Here is a 19,244-nt window from a genome sequence, read left to right as displayed (position 1 = left end):
CCTGCAAGGCTACAGTCCACAGTATAACAAAGGGTCAGAACTAACACTTTCACTTGGAGGGCATAAACAAAACATTGTGCGCACCAGAACCTAGAAGAAAGGAGCACTGACCCCATAAGAGACTGAGCCGGACTTGCTTGTGAGTGTCTGGGAATCTCTGGTGGAGTTGTGGATCAACATTGGCCTGCCATGGGGTTGGGGCACTGAATACAACAGTCCTGGCATAAGTCCCTTTGAAGGACTTGCCCCTACCATAGTTTGACCTCAGGCCAAACTACAGGGAGAGAACACAGCCCCACATAAACAGAAAGTTGGATTAAAGATTTACTGAGCTTGGCCGGGCCATCAGAGAGAGAAAGACCCAGATTCTCCACGGCCAGCCCCTCCCATCAGGAAGTTTCCACAAGTCTCTTACCCTTATCTATCAGAGGGCAGACACAATCAAAACCACAGTTACAGAAAACTAATCAAAACTGCAATTATAGAAAACTAACCAAACTGATAATTTGGATTACATCCTTGTCTGATTCACTGAAACTATGAGCCATGCCATGTAGGGCCACCCAAGATGGACAGGTAATGGTGGGGAGTTCTGACAAAACATGGTCCACTGGAGAAGGGAATGGCAAACCACTTCAGTATTCTTGCCTTGAGAACCCCATGAACAGTATGAAAAAGCAAAAGATAGGACACTGAAAGAGGAACTCCCCAGGCTGGTAGGTGCCCAATATGCTAGGCAGAAGAGTGGAGAAATAACTCCAGAAAGAATGAAGAGATGGAGTCAAAGCAAAAACAATACCCGACTGTGGATGTGACCAGTGATGGAAGTAAAGTCGGATGCTGTAAAGACCAATATTGCGTAGGAACCTGTAATGTTAGGTCCATGAATCAGGATAAATTGGAAGTGGTCAAATAGGAGAAGGAAGAGTGAACACTGATTTTTTAGGAATCAGTGAACTAAAATGGACTGGAATGGATGAATTGAATTCAGATGACCATTATATCTACTACTGTGGACAAGAATCCCTTAGAAGAAATAGAGTATCCCTCATGGTCAACAAAAGAGCCCAAAATCCAGTATTTGAGTGCAATCTCAAAAACAACAGAATGATCTCTGATCATTTCCAAGGCAAATAATTCAATATTACAGTAATCAGGTCTATGCTCCAACCACTAATGTCAAAGAAGCTGAAGATAAATGGTTCTATGAAGATCTACAAAACTATCTAGAACTAACACCCAAAAAAGATGTCCTTCACATTGTAAGGAACTGGAAAGCAAAAGTAGCAAGTCAAGAGATACCTGGAGTAACAGGCAAGCTTGGCCTTGGAGTACAGAATGAAGCAGATCAAAAGCTAACAGAGGTTTGCCAAGAGAAAGCGCTAGTCCTAGCAAACACCCTCTTCCAACAACAGAAGAGATGACTTTACAAATGGACTTCACCTGATGGTCAATACTGAAATCAGATTGATTATATTCTTTGAGCCAAAAATAGAAAAGCTTTATACAGTCAGGAAAAACAAGACCAGCAACTGACTGTGGCTCAGATCATGAATTCCCTATTGTCAAATTCAGACATAAATTGAAGAAAGTAGTCAAAACTACTAGACCATTCAGGTATGACCTAAATCAAATCCCTTATGATTATACAGTGGAAGTGATTCAAGGGATTAGATCTGATAGATAAAGTGCCTAAAGAACTATTGACACAGGTTCGTAACATTGTACAGGAGGCAGTGATCAAAACCATATCCAAGAAGAGAAAATGCAAATAGTCAAAATGGCTGTCTGAGGAGGCCTTACAAATAGCTGAGAAAAGAAGAGAAGCAAAAGGCAAAGGAGAAAAGGAAAGATACACCCTTCCGAATGCGTGTATCCCAAGAATAGCAAGGAGAGATAAGAAAGCCATCCTCAGTGATCAATGCAAAGAAATAGAGGAAAATTAGAATGAGAAACGAGAGCTCTCTCAAGAAAATTAGAAATACCAAGGGAATGCAAAGATGGGCACAATAAAGGACAGAACGTTATGGACCTAACAGATGCAGAAGATATTAAGAAGAGGTGGCAAGAATACACAGAAGACCTGTATAAAAGAGATCTTAATGGCCTGGATAACCACCATGGTGTGATCACTCACCTAGAACCAGCCATCCTGGAGTGTAAAGTTAAGTGGGCCTTAGGAAGCATCCCTATGAACAAAGCTAGTGGAGGTGATGGAATTCCAGCTGAGCTATTCAAATCCTGAAAAATCATGCTGTTAAAATGCTGTACTCAGTTCGGTTCAGTTTAGTCTCTCAATTGTGTCTGACTCTTTGTGACCCCACGGACTGCAGCACATCAGGCTTCCCTGTTCATCACCAACTCCTGGAGCCTATTCAAGCTCATGTCCATTGAGTTGGTGATGCCAATCCATTCTCTGTCATTCCCTTCTCCTTCTGCCTTCAATCTTTTCCAGCATCAGGGTATTTTCTAGTGAGTCAGTTCTTTGCATCAGGTGGCCAAAGTATTGGATTTTCAACTTCAGCATCAGTCTTTAATGAATATTCAGGACCTATTTCCTTTAGGATAGGATGGACTGGTTGGATCTCCTTGCAGTCCCAGGACTCTTGAGAGTCTTCTCCAACACCACAATTCGAAATGCTGCCCTCAATATGCCAGCAAATTTGGAAACATTAGCAGTGGACACAGAACTGGAAAAGGTCCATTTTCATTCCAGTCCCAAAGAAAGGGCATGCCAAAGAAAGTTCAAATTACCCTAGAATTGCACTCATTTCACATGCCAGCAAAGTAATGCTCAAAATTCTCCAAGCTAGGCTTCAACAGTATGTGTACTGAGGACTTCCAGATGTTCAAGCTGAATTTAGAAAAGGCAGAGGAATCAGAAATCAAATTGCCAACATTTCTATGTTGGATATAGAAAAATCAAGAGAATTCCAAAAAAACATATATTTCTGCTTCATTGACTATGCTAAAACCTTTGACTGTGTGGATCACAGCAAACTGGAAAATTCTTGAAGAGATCGAAATACCAAATCACCTTACCTGCCTCCTGAGGGAAGCCTGGTGTGCTGCAATCCATGGCGTCACAAAGAGTTGGACATGCATGTACTATTTTGTAAAGATTGGGTGAAGCTTCACGATATGTGGCTGTGACTGTTGAAGGAAATATCATTAGAGGTTAGTAACGTAAAGTGAGAGTCTTCCCTGGTGGCTCAGATGGTAAAGCATCTGCCCGCAATGCGGGAGACCCGGGTTCGATCCCTGGGTTGGGAAAATCTCCTGGCGAAGGAAATGGCAACCCACTCCAGTACTCTTGCCTGGAGAATCCCACAGACGGAGGAGCCTGGTAGGCTACACACCATGGGGTCACAAAGAGTTGGACACGACTGAGCGACTTCACTTTCACTTTCAGCTTAAAGTGAAATGGTATTCAGTGATTATTTATATTTTAATAAAAATTTCCTAAATATCTCCTCTGTGCCAGGAATCATCCAAGGGATCCTTGAACAAGCAGACATTGTGAACAGAAGTGACAAAAACCTAGTTCTCAAATATCCTACATGGTAATTTAGGTTATTTCTTTTTGCCTAGAAGCCTTGAGCATTTTAAAATCTTATATTAGCAGAAAGAGTCAAAGGGGAGAGTGGAAAGAAGAGGTGGTTCCAGGGCATGACATAGTGAAGGGGAGTACACAAAGTGTGTGAGGTAGTCTACATCAAAAGAGGAAGTGCCTATAAATTACCAAAAAAAAAGAAAAAAGAAAGAATGTGTATTTTCAGCTTATGACATTTACATGAACAAGGATTGTATACAGAAACACAATGGCTCAGTGAGAAGAACAATATAATAGTTTTCAGAAGGTTATGGTTTTAGCCCCACACTTAACTAGTTATACAAGAGGAAAGAGACTTGTGGCTGCTTCAGTTTAAATTAGTGGTATCAGTTCAATTGCAAGGTGTTCTTACATTGGTTAAATGAGAGTATAGGTTCTCTGAAGAGCCTGATACATTTTTGTTATAAGAAAATGGTAATTGACAAGGCACATCTGCAAATCTTCTGACCTCTATTTTGTGGTTCTTTAATCTTTATAATCATTATTTTTATTTATTTGACTATAATTGAGGTAAAATATCTTTATTTAATATTTTAATGATTTTTATATTTGTAAAATATGTTTACATTTATAAAACACTTTTTTATGATGAGCAAGTTAACAAAATAAATTTAGAATATATTATTCCCTTTGACAACTGTACGCTAATATAAAAACAAAGACTTTATTATGCCTTGTGTGATCACACGTTATAATAGATGAGCCTTAGCATACAATTACTGCTTTGTCTGATGTTTATTAGCCCATGCTTTGGTGCAATTGAATTTGTCCTAAATTCACTGTTTCAGAGCTACACCATGTGTAAGTACATTCATTGTCCTATGATAATACTCTCTTGCTTGAGTTAAGAGACTATAACTTTAGGACTGTTAAGGGTCTTTTCTTTAGGTTCTAGAAACTCCTGTTAAAATGTTGAAAACATGTAGACATTAAAATATTTCAAATGATGGAAGCATTATCCTTATCTGATACGATTTTGAAAAATAAGCATGTAATCTGTACAGGATGAGCTCATTTCTCATTTTCCCTTTTGGTGCAAGCATTACTGAATGTTATCTAAGTGGATAACAACTTTTAGATTATTTTATTTAATTCCAAATAAGATAATTCCATGATACATTAAATTGTTTATAATTCTAATCTGTATTATTGGGACTTTCCAATAAGTTTGAGACTATTACTTCATCTTCTTAAATGATATCACAAAAGTTAAAAAAGAAATTTGAAGTGTAGCATTTTAACCCTAGAATGCTTTGGAATCTTTTAAGATATATAACATCTGATTTATAAAAACAATAATGCTGTTTTCCCTTAGTCTCTTCCATATTAACACATAGGCAAATAAGAATTTAAATTCAGAAACATTCTATGACTGCCCGTTTGGAATGTAGAGCCTAGATTACACAACTACAGTATATGTCATTGCCTTTGGCGGTTTTAATAACAAAGTATCTGGTGGTGGTAGTGGTGGAGAGGATAGAGTGAGTGAGCATAAAAAGCTAGTTTATCCTGTGCAGGGGCTGAAATGTGACTGGAAATAATTCTACCAGTTCCCACTAAATTGAGTAAAGAGAAGAAAACTTGACTCTCCTTACCAACTTGCCTCTTTCCTTTTAAAAATCTTTATCCTCAATATTTGTTGCTTTATCAACTGCTATATACTTCTATATACTGAATATACTTCTATGAAAAAGGTTGAAAATACTAAAGAAAATTATAAGCGCTCATAGCTCCACCAGAATAGATACTCAATTCTTTGCCTTACATCTTTTGGTGTATTATTTATAATGAATACTGTAAGGAATTTTACTAGATAAATTAGACAATTTATGATGATACTGTTTTGTAATCTCCACTTAGATTTGGCTCTCTACCTGAAGCAACATTAGATAGCCTTACATTTTCTTCAAGATAATATTTTTAATTGTTCCAGCACATCCGCATACTAACATAAGGATATGTTATAATTTATTTAGTCTACTATTGAAAATTCATATTGTTTTTTAATTTTTTGTTGTTATAAAATAACCATAATTTTAAATTTTGATTTGTATTGACAGATTACATTTAGGAAGTTATCAGTTGATATCCCAACTAGTATGAGAATCCTTACTTCCTTGTATGTTTCACAATATTGGATATATTATATTTATGGATATATAAATATATCCATATGTCCACCATGTATATATGTAAGCGTGTGTATGCATGTAGGTGTATATATAATAAAGTACAATATATAAATTTAAATATATTAAACATAAAGCAATGATGGCATCTCATTTTATTTTTTAATTATTGTTTTATTTTGCATTATTAAATATTGGTAAAAATATTTTTCATGTGTTACTATCTCTATATCTTCTTTTTAAATTCTTAATTATATGTATCACTCAATTTTTTTCTTTTGAGAAATAATCTGTAAAATTTATTTCTATTTTAGTGATATTGTCCTTTTTCTATTAATTATGCTGCAAATTTTCCCCACATCCTTACTATTTTCATAGTTTTTAAAAAGCAATCGATTTACTTTCTTTTTGTTTTGAAATGCCATAATTATTACATCTAATGTTAGGTCTGTTTATGTACCTCTAGTTCATCAAAAATATGTGCCTATTTTTACTGCTACTGCTTTTATATTATTATTGTTTTATAGTAGGTTCTAATACATTTAATACAATGCTTCTTAATAAATTCTGTAAGTTATTTAAATTGCTTTGTTATTCTTGCTGTTTGTTCATTTGTCCTTCCAGAAAAAAAAAACACACCTATTTATTTTCTTATTTCTTCACTCTTCTAAAAGAGTACGTTTGGGAAAGAGAAGTAACAGCAAATTTGTGGGCTAATGGAAGTAAATGATGGGTACTGAAAAAAATGTTGATACAGAAGAAAAGGGGAGACTTACTGAAGTGATGTGAGTAAGCTAGAGGAATGGGATCTTATGTATAAGTGGAGGTTTTGATTCTGTAGAATAACATTTAACATGGTGTTTACTAAGTAAAGGTGGCTAAGGAGGAGGAAATGTTCACAGTCTGAGAGAAAGTATGAAAATGTGGGATGATTAGAGAGTGAGTGGTCTGGTTTAATAGCCCTTTTCAGGATACTGTTCCTGGATGTAAGATGAAAACCATTCAGTATGATTAGATGGTGTGATTTATTTTTCTAGCCATGTTTAGATTCATAGGTGTAGGCACATAACAAGTGGAATCAATTTTAACTGGGATTAGATTAGTCAAGAGAAAAGCAAGAAAAAGACAGGGAGTTGGAATTTTAGACAGTAAAGTGATTGTAGTGATGTTTCATGAAATTTGATCAGTAAAGAAAGTAGTGAAGACCCCATGGACTATACACTCCATGGAATTCTCCAGGCCAGAATACTGGAGTGGGTAGGCTTTCCCTTCTCCAGGGATCTTTCCAACCTAAGGATCGAACCCAGGTCTCCCGCATTGTGGGTGGATTCTTTACCAGCTGAGCCACAAGGGAAGCCCGAGGAGACAGAAAACAAGTGGTAACTCCGCAGACTGTAGGTCCTGGTGGGGCAGGAGAATCACTGGCATCAGAGTGCTGAGAGTGAGTGCACTGGGAAGAAAGAAGGTGATAGTCAGGAAGTGTGATGTTGTAAATTGAGACTGTTTGTTTGTTTTGTTTTGTTTTCATTGGTATGACCAGAGGAGCAGAAGTAGTGTTGATCTCTAAAAGAGTCTAAATCAAGAAACCCAGAGTCCTGCATTTTGAAGGAGTTATGGGTATAGATAGTAAAACAACCAAAAACTGAAATGAGATTAGTGTTGAAGATAGTGACAATGAGCTGAGATTTCTGAGAAACTGGTACCTGACCTTACTAAGCAAGGGTTCTAGATGGATGGGTGACTTAATATTATGAAATTAAATATGAGCATCGTTAGGGAGACCTAGTGCACTAGATGTTTCCTATGCCTAGACTATTTCCTCCCAGTCTCCCCAATAGTTTGCTCCTTCTCATTCATTTAAGAGGGTTTCCCAGGAGGTTTGGTGGTAAAAATCCAACTGCTAATGCAGGAAGTGTGGGTTCAGTCCTTGGGTCAGGAAGATCCTCTGAAGAAGGAAATGGCAACTCACTCCAGTATTCTTGCAGGGAAAATCCCATGGACAGAGGTTACAGTCCATGAGGTTGCAAAGAGTTGGACACAACTTAAGAGACTGAGGATGTACACATTCATTAAGAGGTTTTGCCCAATCTCCAATCTAAAATAGTCCCTCAAGGCTTTCTCTACTTTGCATTTACTTGTTTTTATTATTTAATGGCATTTATGACTAATGGAAAATGTCTTATTTATTTAATTCTTTTTTATACACTGGTTCCCTTATAAAATATAAATATTTTGAAAACAGTGATTTTGTTTATTTTGATTGTGGGTAATTTCCCAGACAGGGTTTCTGGCACATAGCAGACAGTCAGTAATTAGTTGTTGAATGATCTGATGGACATGCATGGGTTTAGTCTCTCCCACTTTCTTGTAACTTCTTCCTGAATCTGAATATGTTTTCTTAAAGCCATCTTCCAACTCAGAGCATTTATTTTTTGTAAAAATTCCTATTTAGAGCTTTCTGCTCAAGAAAGATTCTTTGGAGGGAATGATGCTGAAGCTGAAACTCCAGTACTTTGGCCACCTCATGCGAAAAGTTGACTCATTGGAAAAGACTGATGCTGGGAGGGATTGGGGGCAGGAGGAGAAGGGGACAACAGAGGATGAGATGGCTGGATGGCATCACGGACTCAATGGACGTGAGTCTGAGTGAACTCCGAGAGTTGGTGATGGACAGGGAGGCCTGGCGTGCTGCGATTTATGGGGTCGCAAAGAGTCGGACATGAATGAGCGACTGAACTGAACTGAACTGAACTGAAGAAAAGGTTAACAGTAAGCTTGCTCCATTTGCCTTGTGATGGTTATTGAAGTTAGGACTCAAAGATATTGTCACTCATTACTTCAAGAAAGACTCACCAGTTGGATAATGAACTTGAGGTATAGTTACCTTCTGATTTATTGTTTTCAACTATCACTATACAGTTATGTCTAGCAAACAGCTACCCAAAGTTTAGCAGTTGTAAACTAGATGCACCTTTTAGTATGACTGTACACTCTGTTCACAATTTTTGGAAACCAGAAAGATGAATTGAAAATCTTATTAGTCAGAAAAAAATGAGAAAATCCATTTATCTATCTTCACTTGTTCTTTCTTTATATTAAAATCTAAATATATTTATATTTTTGTGATAAATACAATATACTGAGGTAAACTTGTATTCTTATGTTTTGACTATAAGTAGAACTATTACATAATTAATTAGCATCTTATTTGTTGTTGTTCAGTTGTTCAGTCTTGTCTGATTCTTTGCAACCCCATGGATGCAGCATGCCAGTCTTCTCTGTCCTTCACCATCTCCTGGACTTTGCTCAAACACAGGTCCATTGAGTCAGTGACGCCATCCAACCATCTTGTCCTCTACCATCCTCCTCTCCTCCTGCCTTCAGTCTTTCCCAGCATCAGGGTCTTTTCCAAAGAGTTGGCTCTTTGCATCAGGGGGCCAAAGTATTGGAGCTTCAACTTTAGCATCAGTCTTTCCAATGAATATGCAGTGTTTATTTATTTTAGGACTCACTGGTTTGATCTCCTTGAAGTCCAAGGGACTCTCAAAATTCTTCTAAAACACCGCAGATTGAAAACATCAATTCTTTGGCATTCAGCCTTCTTTGTGATCCAAATCTCACATCTGTACATGACTACTGGAAAAACCATAGCTTTGACTATATGGACCTTTGTCTGCAAAGTGATGCATCTGCTTTTTAGTATACTGTCTATGTTTATCATAGCTTTTCTTCCAAGGAGTAAATGGCTTTTAATTTCATGGCTACAGTCACTGTTTGCAGTGATTTTGGAGAAAATAAAGTCTGTCACTGTCACTGTTTCCATTGCTCCCCCGTCTATTTGCCGTGAAGTGATGGGAATGGATGCCATGATAGCTTTTTTTTTTTTTTAACTGATTTATTTTAATTGGAGGATAATTACTTTACAACTATATGATGGCTTTTGCCATACATAGACATGAATCAGCCATGGGTACACATGTGTCCCCCCATCATGAACTCCCCTTCCCGCCTACCTCCCCACCCCATCCCTGTGGGTTGTCCCAGAGCACCAACTTTGAGTGCCCTGCTTCATGCATTGAGCTTGCCCTGGTCATCTGTTTTACATATGGTAATATATATGTTTCAATGTTATTCTCTCAAATCATCCCATTCTTGCCTTCTCCCACAGAGTCCAAAGTCTTTTCTTTACATCTGTGTCTCTTTTGCTGCTTTGCATATAGGATTGTCATTACTGTCTTTCTAAAATCCATATATATGTGATAATATGCAGTATTAGTGTTTCTCTTTCTGACTTACTTCACTTTGTATAAGTGGAGTATCAATTCTGATTTCCTCAGTTGTATGCCCAGCAGTGGGATTGCTGGGTCATATGGCAGTTCTGTTTCCAATTTTTTAAGGAATCTCTACACTGTTCTCCACAGTGGCTCTACCAGTTTGCATTCTCACTAACACTGTAAGTGTTTTTCTCCACACCTTCTCCAGCATTTATTGTTTGTAGACTTTTTGATGGCAGTCATTCTGAACGGCATGAGATGATACCTCAATGGGGTTTTGATTTGCATTTCTCTAATAATGAGCAATGTTGAGCATCTTTCATGTGCTTATTAGCCATTTGCATGTCTTCTTCGGAGAAATGTCTGTTTAGTTCTTTGGCCCACTTTTTGATTGGGTTGTTTGTTTTTCTGGTATTGAGCTACATGAGCAGCTTGTACATGTTGGAGGTTAATTCTTTGTCAGTTGTGTCATTTGCTATTATTTTCTCCCATTCTTAAGGCTGCCTTTTCACCTTGCTTATAATTTCCTTCATTGTGCAAAAGATTTTAAGTTTAATTAGGTCCCATTTTTTATTTTTCTTTTTATTTCCATTCCTGAATGTTGAGTTTTAAGCCAGCTTTTTCACTCTCATCTTTCACCTTCATCAAGAGGCTCTTTAGTTCCTCTTTCCTTTCTGCCATAGGGTGGTGTCATCTGCATATCTGAGGTTATTGATATTTCTCCGGGCAATCTTGATTCCAACTTGTATTTCATCCAGCTTGTCATTTTGCGTGATATACTCTGCATATAAGTTAAATAAGCAGGGTGACAATATACAGCCTTGATGTACTCCTTTCCCAATTTTGAACCAGTCCATTGTTGCATGTCTGGTTCTACTGTTGCTTCTTGATCTGCATACAGGTTTCTCGGGAGGCAAGTAAGGTATAAGCTGGTATGCCCAGCTCTTTGAGAATTTTACACAGTTTGTTGTGATTCACACAAAGGCTTTAGTGTAGTCAGTGAAGCAAAGGAGATATTTTTTTCTAGAATTCTCTTGCTTTTTCTATGATCCAACGGATGTTGGCAATTTGATCTCTGGTTACTCCACTTTTCTAAGTCCATCTTGACAATCTGAAATTTCTTGACTCATGTACTATTGAATCCTAGCTTGAAGAATTTTGAGCATTGCCTTGCTAGCATGTGAAATGAGTGCAATTGTGCAATAGTCTGAACATTCTCTGGCATTGCCCTTCTTTGGGATTTGGTTAAAAACACCTTTTCCAGTTCGGTGGCACGGCTGAGTTTTCCAAACTTGCAGGCATATTGAGTACAGCACTTTCACAGTATGATTTTTAAGAATTTGAAATAGCTAAGCTAGAATTCTATCACCTCTGCTAGCTTTATTTCATAGTGACGCTTCCTAAGGTACTTTGACTTCATACTGCAAGATGTCTAACTCTAGATGAGGGATCATACCATCATGGTTATGCAGGTCATTAAGATTTGTTTATATAGTTCTTCTGTGTATTCTTGCCACCTCTTAGTCTCTTCTGTTTCTGTTAGGTCCCTACTGTTTCTGTCCTTTATTGTGCCCATCTTTGCATAAAATATTCTCTTAGTATCTCTAATTTTCTTGAAAAGCTCTCTAGTCTTTCCCATTCTCTTGTTTTCCTTTATTTGCATTGTTCACTTCAGAAAGCTTTCTTATTTCTCCTTGAAATTTTTTGGAATTCTGCATTCACATGTGTATACATTTCCTTTTCTCCTTTGCCTTTAGTTTCTCTTCTTTCTCAGCTATTTGTAAGGTCTCTTCAGACAACCATTTTGCCATTTTGTATTTCTTTTTTGGGGGGTGGTCTTGATCACTGCCTCCTGTACAATGTTATGAACCTCCATCCATAGTTCTTCAGGCACTCTGTCTATCAGGTCTAAGTCCTTGAATCTATTTATCAATTACACTATATAATTGTAAGGGATCTGCTTTAGGTCATACCTGCATGGCCTAGTGGTTTTCCCTGCTTTCTTCAATGTAAGTCTGAATTTGGCAATATGGAGTTCATGATCTGAACCACAGTAGTTCCCTGTCTAGTTTTGCTGACAGTATAGAGCTTCTCCATCTTCAGCTACAAAGAATATGATAAGTCTGATTTTGGTATTGACCATTTGGTGATGTCCATATGCAGAGTCATCTCTTGTGTTGTTGGAAGACGATGTTTTCTACAACGAGTGCATTCTCTTGGCCAAACTCTATTAGCCTTTGCCCTTCTTCATTTTGTACTCCAAGACCAAACCTTCTTGTTACGCCAGGTCTCTTGAATTCCTGCTTTTACATTCCAGTCCCCTATGATGAAAATGACATCTTTTTTTTTTTTTCCTTTACTGTTAGTTCTAAAAGGTCTGTGGGTCTTCATAGAACTGTTTAACTTCAGCTTCTTTGGCATTAATGGTTGGGGCATAGATTTGGATTACTGTGATATTGAAATAGCATCCTATTTAGTTTATATATAATAAACTAGAAAGAACATGGATCGCAGACATTCTAACTGGTGTGAAGTGGTACCTCATTGTGGTTTTGATTTGCATTTCTCTAATAATGAGTGATGCTGAGCATCTTTTCATGTGTTTGTTAGCCATCCGTATGTCTTCTTTGGAGAAATGTCTATTTAGTTCTTTGGCCCATTTTTTGATTGGGTCGTTTATTTTTCTGGAATTGAGTTGCTGGAGAGGGTGTGGAGAAAAGCGAACCCTCCTACACTGTTGGTGGGAATGCAAACTAGTACAACCACTATGGAAAACAGTGTGGAGATTTCTTAAAAAATTGCAAATAGAACTGCCATATGACCCAGCAATCCCATTGCTGGGCATACACACCAAGGAAACCAGAACTGAAAGAGACACATGTACCCCAATGTTCACCGCAGCACTGTTTATAATAGCCAGGACATGGAAACAACCTAGATGTCCATCAGCAGATGAATGGATAAGAAAGCTGTGGTACATATACACAATGGAGTATTACTCAGCCGTTAAAAAGAATACATTTGAATCAGTTCTGATGAGATGGATGAAACTGGAGCCGATTATACAAAGTGAAGTAAGCCAGAAAGAAAAACACCAATACAGTATACTAACACATATATATGGAGTTTAGAAAGATGGCAATGATGACCCTGTAGTCAAGACAGCAAAAAAAACTCAGATGTGTATAGTGGACTTTTGGACTCAGGGGGAGAGGGAGAGGGTGGGATGATTTGGGAGAATGGCATTGAAACATGTATACTGTCATGTAAGAATCAAATCACCAGTCTATGTCCGATGCAGGATACAGCATGCTTGGGACTGGTGCACAGGGATGACCCAGAGGGATGTTGTGGGGAGGGAGGTGGGAGGAGGGTTCATGTTTGGGATTGCATGTACACCTGTAGTGGATTCATGTCAAGGTATGGCAAAACCAGTACAGTATTGTAAAGTAAAATAAAGTAAAAATAAAAAAGAAAGAAAGAAAGAACATGGTATAGTTGAATGAGCCTTTTTTGTTGTCAAGGACTAACTAGGATAAAAAATGTAAATTAATTTCCCTTTCTTTTCTTTTTAACATACCAGATATGTTATTTATCTTCTTATAGAAAATAAAATTATTCACCTTAATTTGATGCTCAAGGCAAGAATTTTTTTCCGTGTTGTCAGTGGTTATTATGTAGCATGATGCTAATTGTTGCTGCCCCATTTTTATAAAATGTCATTCTGTAATCAAATCAGTGATTTAATGTTTCTAATCATTTACATTTTAAGCCTCTGTTATTATGAATATTTTACACAGTAATTTGACTTATGTTTATGTACTCGTAATATTTCAAGTTCAAAACAAAGTGTTCTTTTTTTGTTCTGAATATTTCATAGGCTACTGAAAGAGAAATTTGCTGCCACTTTCAACTCCGCTTCCATTTATTGAGCACCTACCAAATGAAAAGTGCAGTCAGCTTAGGCTGCCATAGTGAAATACTGCAAACTGGATAGTTTAAGCAACTGAAAACTTATTTGTCACAGTTCTGGTGGCTGAGAAGTCCAACATTATGATTGGGTTCTGGTGAGGATTCTGCTCTGCAGACAGCCACTTTCTCATGGTGTCTTCAGACATGACAGAGCAAGAAGAGGACAAACTCTCTGGTATCTCCTCCTATAAGGACATTAAAATCCCGTCTTGAGGGTTCCACCCTCATGACCTCATCCCCAAGGACCTACATCTAGTACTCTCCCAAATACCATCCCCAATACCATCACTTTGGGAAGTAGGGCTTCAACATATAAATTTGGGGGACATAATTCTGTCAGAATGGACCTTAAATTAAGAAACACACTACTTTTTTCCACTTTTTTTTTAATTGAAAGATATTTGCTTTACAGAATTTTGTGCGTTGCTGTCATACATCAACAAGAATCAGCCATAGGTACACCTAAGTCCCCTCAGTTAGATTATAGTTGCCAGAGGTTACTACTATTTATATTTCCTGTTGGAATGTGGCTCTTTATAATTCAAAATTATATTTTCTATAGATTATGAAACACTTATGGACACTCTACACTGTAAGATTTTACATCCGAACAGACTGTGAGATCTGAGGTTTGATGTTTGTTTTATGAAAATGGCTTTTATATGGAAAAAGCTAGACAGGAAAGTTAATGAACACTTTTGCTCACATGACCCAGTTTCAACAGCTATCAACTCAAAGTGAATGTGGGTTTCTTTTTACCTCACAACTTACCCCAGATCTGGACTCAATCTTTTCTCCGAGTTCTATGATTCCTTTACTACTTTAAGTCTCCAATTTTGCTGCTGCTGCTAAATCACTTCAGTCGTGTCTGACTTTGTGCTACCGCATAGATGGCAGCCCACCTGCTAGGGAACTTTATTGCTCCTGAGTGGATTATTATTTTTCTGTTTGTATTTCAGTTGACAAAACAGGACAAATATGTTCTGTTTGATCTTAAAAATCAAATATATTGTTAGTTTAAATGTATTAGTAGATTACTTTCTCTAAATTATTTGATCATTGTATATGGATGTCCCTTCCCCAGTTTTTTTCTTTTTAATTCTGATAATTTTACCAGATATGTTTTGGTGTGAAGTAAATTATTTCCCAATAGCTTCCCTGGTAGTTCAGACAGTAAAGAATCCACTTCCAAATATGTAGTATGAACTTTCAAAACACAGTTTCAAATCTTTTCCATTTTTTTTCAGAATATGATTTAAAATTGTAGTTTTTGGTATTTGTTCTGTGTTTTGGTTTTATTTTATAAGAATATAAGTGAGTTACAGTTCAAATTATTCAGTTAATAGTCATTAACTTATGGTTTGCCGCATGGGGACAGCTTTGGCCAATACAATCAGAATTTTACTAGATCTAATTAGAGGTGTGTTACACAGTATTTCCTCTTTGATCTTATGGTCAAAGGCTAAGGACGAACTGTTAGCTGGCTTCCCCAAATTAAACTTTACCCAAACTATGTGCTACAACACATTGAAATGTTTCTTTGGAAAAATACTCTTTAAAGTAAATTGAGGAAAAAAATCTGGATTTGTCAGATTAAACAAGTTTGTCAAAAACATGCATTATAATACTCAGAAGATTATATGTAGCCTTTTTCTTCAGAAAAGAATTCTTGTAGTATTTTACAAATGTATTTGATTTCACAAATCATTTTTACATTAGCTAGAATATTTTTTACAGTTTTTTGTTCACTTGAATTTAGGGAGTTCTTTGTGTTTTCAATGAATAATCATTACAAGCTAGAATCATAGAGAAAATAGAGTGTTGTTTTGAATATGCTGAATTTGTAAGATTAATCAACCTTTCAAACTAACAGCAGAATTTTAATGTAAGTGGAGTGGCGTGTGATAGCTGATTGCTCTGTTTTTTAGTGTCAGTTGTTACTGCGCACCTTGGCTAGCATGGGCATCACAAGATCTCCATGCTCCAGACTGTACACTTTTGATTCCTCTTTAATTCATTATCAAGCTCAACTGTATTACCCTTTGGTTTATTATGAATAAGCATATATTTAACTTAAACTAGACTTTCTTTTACTTTGAAAGGAATAGAATACTGAGTACTTATATTATGAATTTTACTTTTGTAAATACAAAAAAATCACTCCTAAGTTAACCATCTACAATTCCCAAAGATGAGGAAATTCATTTAAACTATCACACAAGAGAGATTGAGGGAAATATCTTGACTTTTGATGAAATTCAGTCATCAGAGATGGATTACTAAGTATACAGTTTAACTTTGTAAGTAATAATTAAGATGAGAGAGAAAAGAATTGGTCAGTGAGCATACAGTAGAGACTATCATGTTGGAGGACAGTTTAGAATTTAAAATGATCTTGAAAATTCAAAAATTGATCTGAGTTTATCCAACATAAAATCATAATTAAACAGAAAATTTATCTGAAATATTGGAGATAAGTAATATGTGCAATCACAAAAACTGAACATGGATTAAAAATTTTTTTAAAAAAGCTAAAATATAGTCCTCTTTATATAGTATCCAAGGGTAAAAACGCTACTGCATATAATAGTGAGAAGAAGAATGGACTTGTGCATAGCTAGCTCAGTTTGAGTCTTCACTCTTCATGTATAAGAACAGACAGAGAACCTGCTTTGTGGTGTACCATGTGAAAGGTCTGGAGGTACAACAGCGAGTAAAATCATACATGATCCTTTGTCTTCTGTGGTTTCTGTTTAGTGGATGAGAGAAATTAATCACATAATAATGAAAATATGTAGTTAAATAATGAGATGAGTGGTTTAAAGGCAAATAAGATCAGATTTAAAACTGCATATTAAGGGAACCTTAACCTTGAGTGAACTGAAGATTAACAAAGACTTTACTAATAGAGATATTTAAGTGCAATCTGAAAGTTTAGTAGATTTAGTTAATGAGGATGTTATACAGCCAAGAATATTCCAGGATGGGAAAAAAGAGTAAGAGCAAATGTTATATTGAAGAAAGGCACATAGTGTATAAGGAGAATAGAAGGAAGAGGCACTGATGAGAAGATTTTAAAGTCTGAGGCAAGGCCTTTAATAGAATATTTAGAAAACTCTAGTATCATCTTCTACAATATGTAGAAACATGTGTAATGGGGAGGTTGCTCATGCCAATGACTATAGGGTGTTGCAAGCATTTAGTAGAGGGACAGTTCAGTTCAGTTCAGTCACTCAGTTGTGTCCGATGCTTTGCGACCCCATGAATCGCAGTACGCCAGGCCTCCCTGTCCATCACCAACTCCCGGAGTTCACTCAGACTCATGTCCATTGAGTCAGTGATGTCATCCAGCTGTCTCATCCTCTATCATCCCCTTCTCCTCCTGCCCCCAATCCCTCCCAGCATCAGGGTCTTTTCCAATGAGTCAACTCTTCGCATGAGGTGGCCAAAGTATTGGAGTTTCAGCTTCAGCATCAGTCCTTCCAATGAACACCCAGGACTGATCTCCTTTAGAATGAACTGGTTGGATCTCCTTGCAGTCCAAGGGACTCTCAAGAGTCTTCTCCAACACCACAGTTCCAAAGCATCAATTCTTTGGTGCCGGGGTCCAGCCCCGGTGGATCCAGGGAATTCAAAGCGGGGATGTAGTCAGCGTCTTAGGAAAGAACTATTTAATTAGAGATATAAAGAGAGATTAGGAAAGAATAGTGTAGTAGGAAAATTAGTGGAGAAAAGAGGCTGATATTCCTTGGTTTACACGGAAAGCTAATAAAGTCTCAAGAAACTGGCACCGTCTATGTTAGGCCACAGGCACTCACTTGAATATTGGAGGGTGCCCCACCTTGGGCTCCCCTCTCGCATGGGTCTTAGAAGCCAGGGCAAATAAGTAGACACAGAGAGCCTCCGCATTCCAAGGGATCAGCCTGAAAAGGAGAGGGAGGGAGAGGGAAAAAGAGAGAGAGAGAGTCAACACGGGGGAGGCCAAGCTTGTGCAAAATCCCCATAACTTTATTTTAAAAAGGTGTTTATATACCCTAAGTTTTACACTGGAGAAGGCAATGGCACCCCACTCCAGTACATAATGGAAGATACAGAGTCATGCAGGGGCAGCAGTCCTGACCCTTTCTGTGTATCTTTTTGTATACAAAAGGTCTCAGTTCAGTTCAGTTCAGTCGCTCAGTCGTGTCCAACTCTTTGCGACCCCATGAATCACAGCACGTCAGGTCTCCTTGTCCATCACCATCTCCCAGAGTTCACTCAGGCTCATGTCAATTGAGTCAGTGATGCCATCCAACCGTCTCATCCTTGGTCGTCCCCTTCTCCTCCTGCCCCCAATCCCTCCCAGCATCAGGGTCTTTTCCAATGAGTCAACTCTTCGCATGAGGTGGCCAAAGTACTGGAGTTTCAGCTTTAGCATCATTCCTTCCAAAGAAATCCCAGGGCTGATCTCCTTCAGAATGGACTGGTTGGATCTCCCCACAGTCCAAGGTGATTTACATCATCTTCTGGCCAAGAGGCCTGTTAACGCTTTATGGCTCTCTTCCTTAATGAATGTTAATCTCATTTCCCCTGAAGTGTTTTTCTTTAATCTGCATCACCCTCAAAGCACTAAAGTTACATCCCTATAGAACAATGGTGTAGTGGGTTATAACAAAGAAGGTACTTAACTCAAAGGTCTATGTTGCTACTTGTTTTTTTCTGTACACCAACCATATCAACAAATAAAAGATATGAAAATTTGATAGCAAGTATTGGCTCAACAAATGAAACCCTTAGTCAGTCCTATTCTAACGATTTTGACTCCTCAGAAGCCCCTACATTCCTAGGATGTTTTGAGCTTCCTGTGCCTCTCAGGTCAGAAGGCTGCAAACAATCACGTGCACAGCTGTAAGAGTCCTGTAGGCAGGTTAGAAAGCCATCAGAGGGGCTTTTGGATTGAAACATTCTTATTATGCCCAGAAGACTTATTATCTAAAAGCTGTAAATTAACTTTTTCCAGAAAAAGATGGTGGCGGGACAGCCCCTGTTAATGTCAGAAGTGTAAGCGAAAAGCATAATGCAGTACGGCCTGCAGACTCTGGTTTTGGGGGTAGATGCTTGAGAAAATCCAGCGAGGCTCCCTTGAGGCCAGACTCGCATTTGCCTATCAGACCCCTTAACCTCATGACCTTTGCCATGGGCGGGACTCCTTGTGCTGGCTCCTGGCACTTCAGTGCTCAGTTTTCTTCACAGTTCAACTCTCATCCAAACAAGACC

At 37.7% G+C, this 19,244-nt stretch overlaps 1 protein-coding gene across 4 annotated transcripts in view; it reads left to right on the top strand.

The window, feature by feature from the left end:
- Positions 1 to 19,244, top strand: part of CNTN1 (contactin 1) — a 417,338-nt gene that overhangs the window by 51,817 nt on the left and 346,277 nt on the right. For 3 of the 4 annotated variants that reach the window (XM_060412756.1, XM_060412755.1, XM_042246874.2), the window contains exon 2: positions 1 to 19,244. This exon is cut by the window's left edge and continues 10,025 nt beyond it; it is cut by the window's right edge. The exons of the other annotated variant lie outside the window; for it this stretch is intronic. The gene's annotated coding sequence lies outside the window, so the exon portion shown is untranslated. 4 annotated transcript variants of the gene reach the window in all.

The sequence above is a fragment of the Ovis aries genome, chromosome 3, assembly GCF_016772045.2.
Source record: "Ovis aries strain OAR_USU_Benz2616 breed Rambouillet chromosome 3, ARS-UI_Ramb_v3.0, whole genome shotgun sequence".
Lineage (NCBI taxonomy): Eukaryota > Metazoa > Chordata > Mammalia > Artiodactyla > Bovidae > Ovis > Ovis aries.
This window is presented reverse-complemented; position numbering and strand designations above follow the sequence as displayed.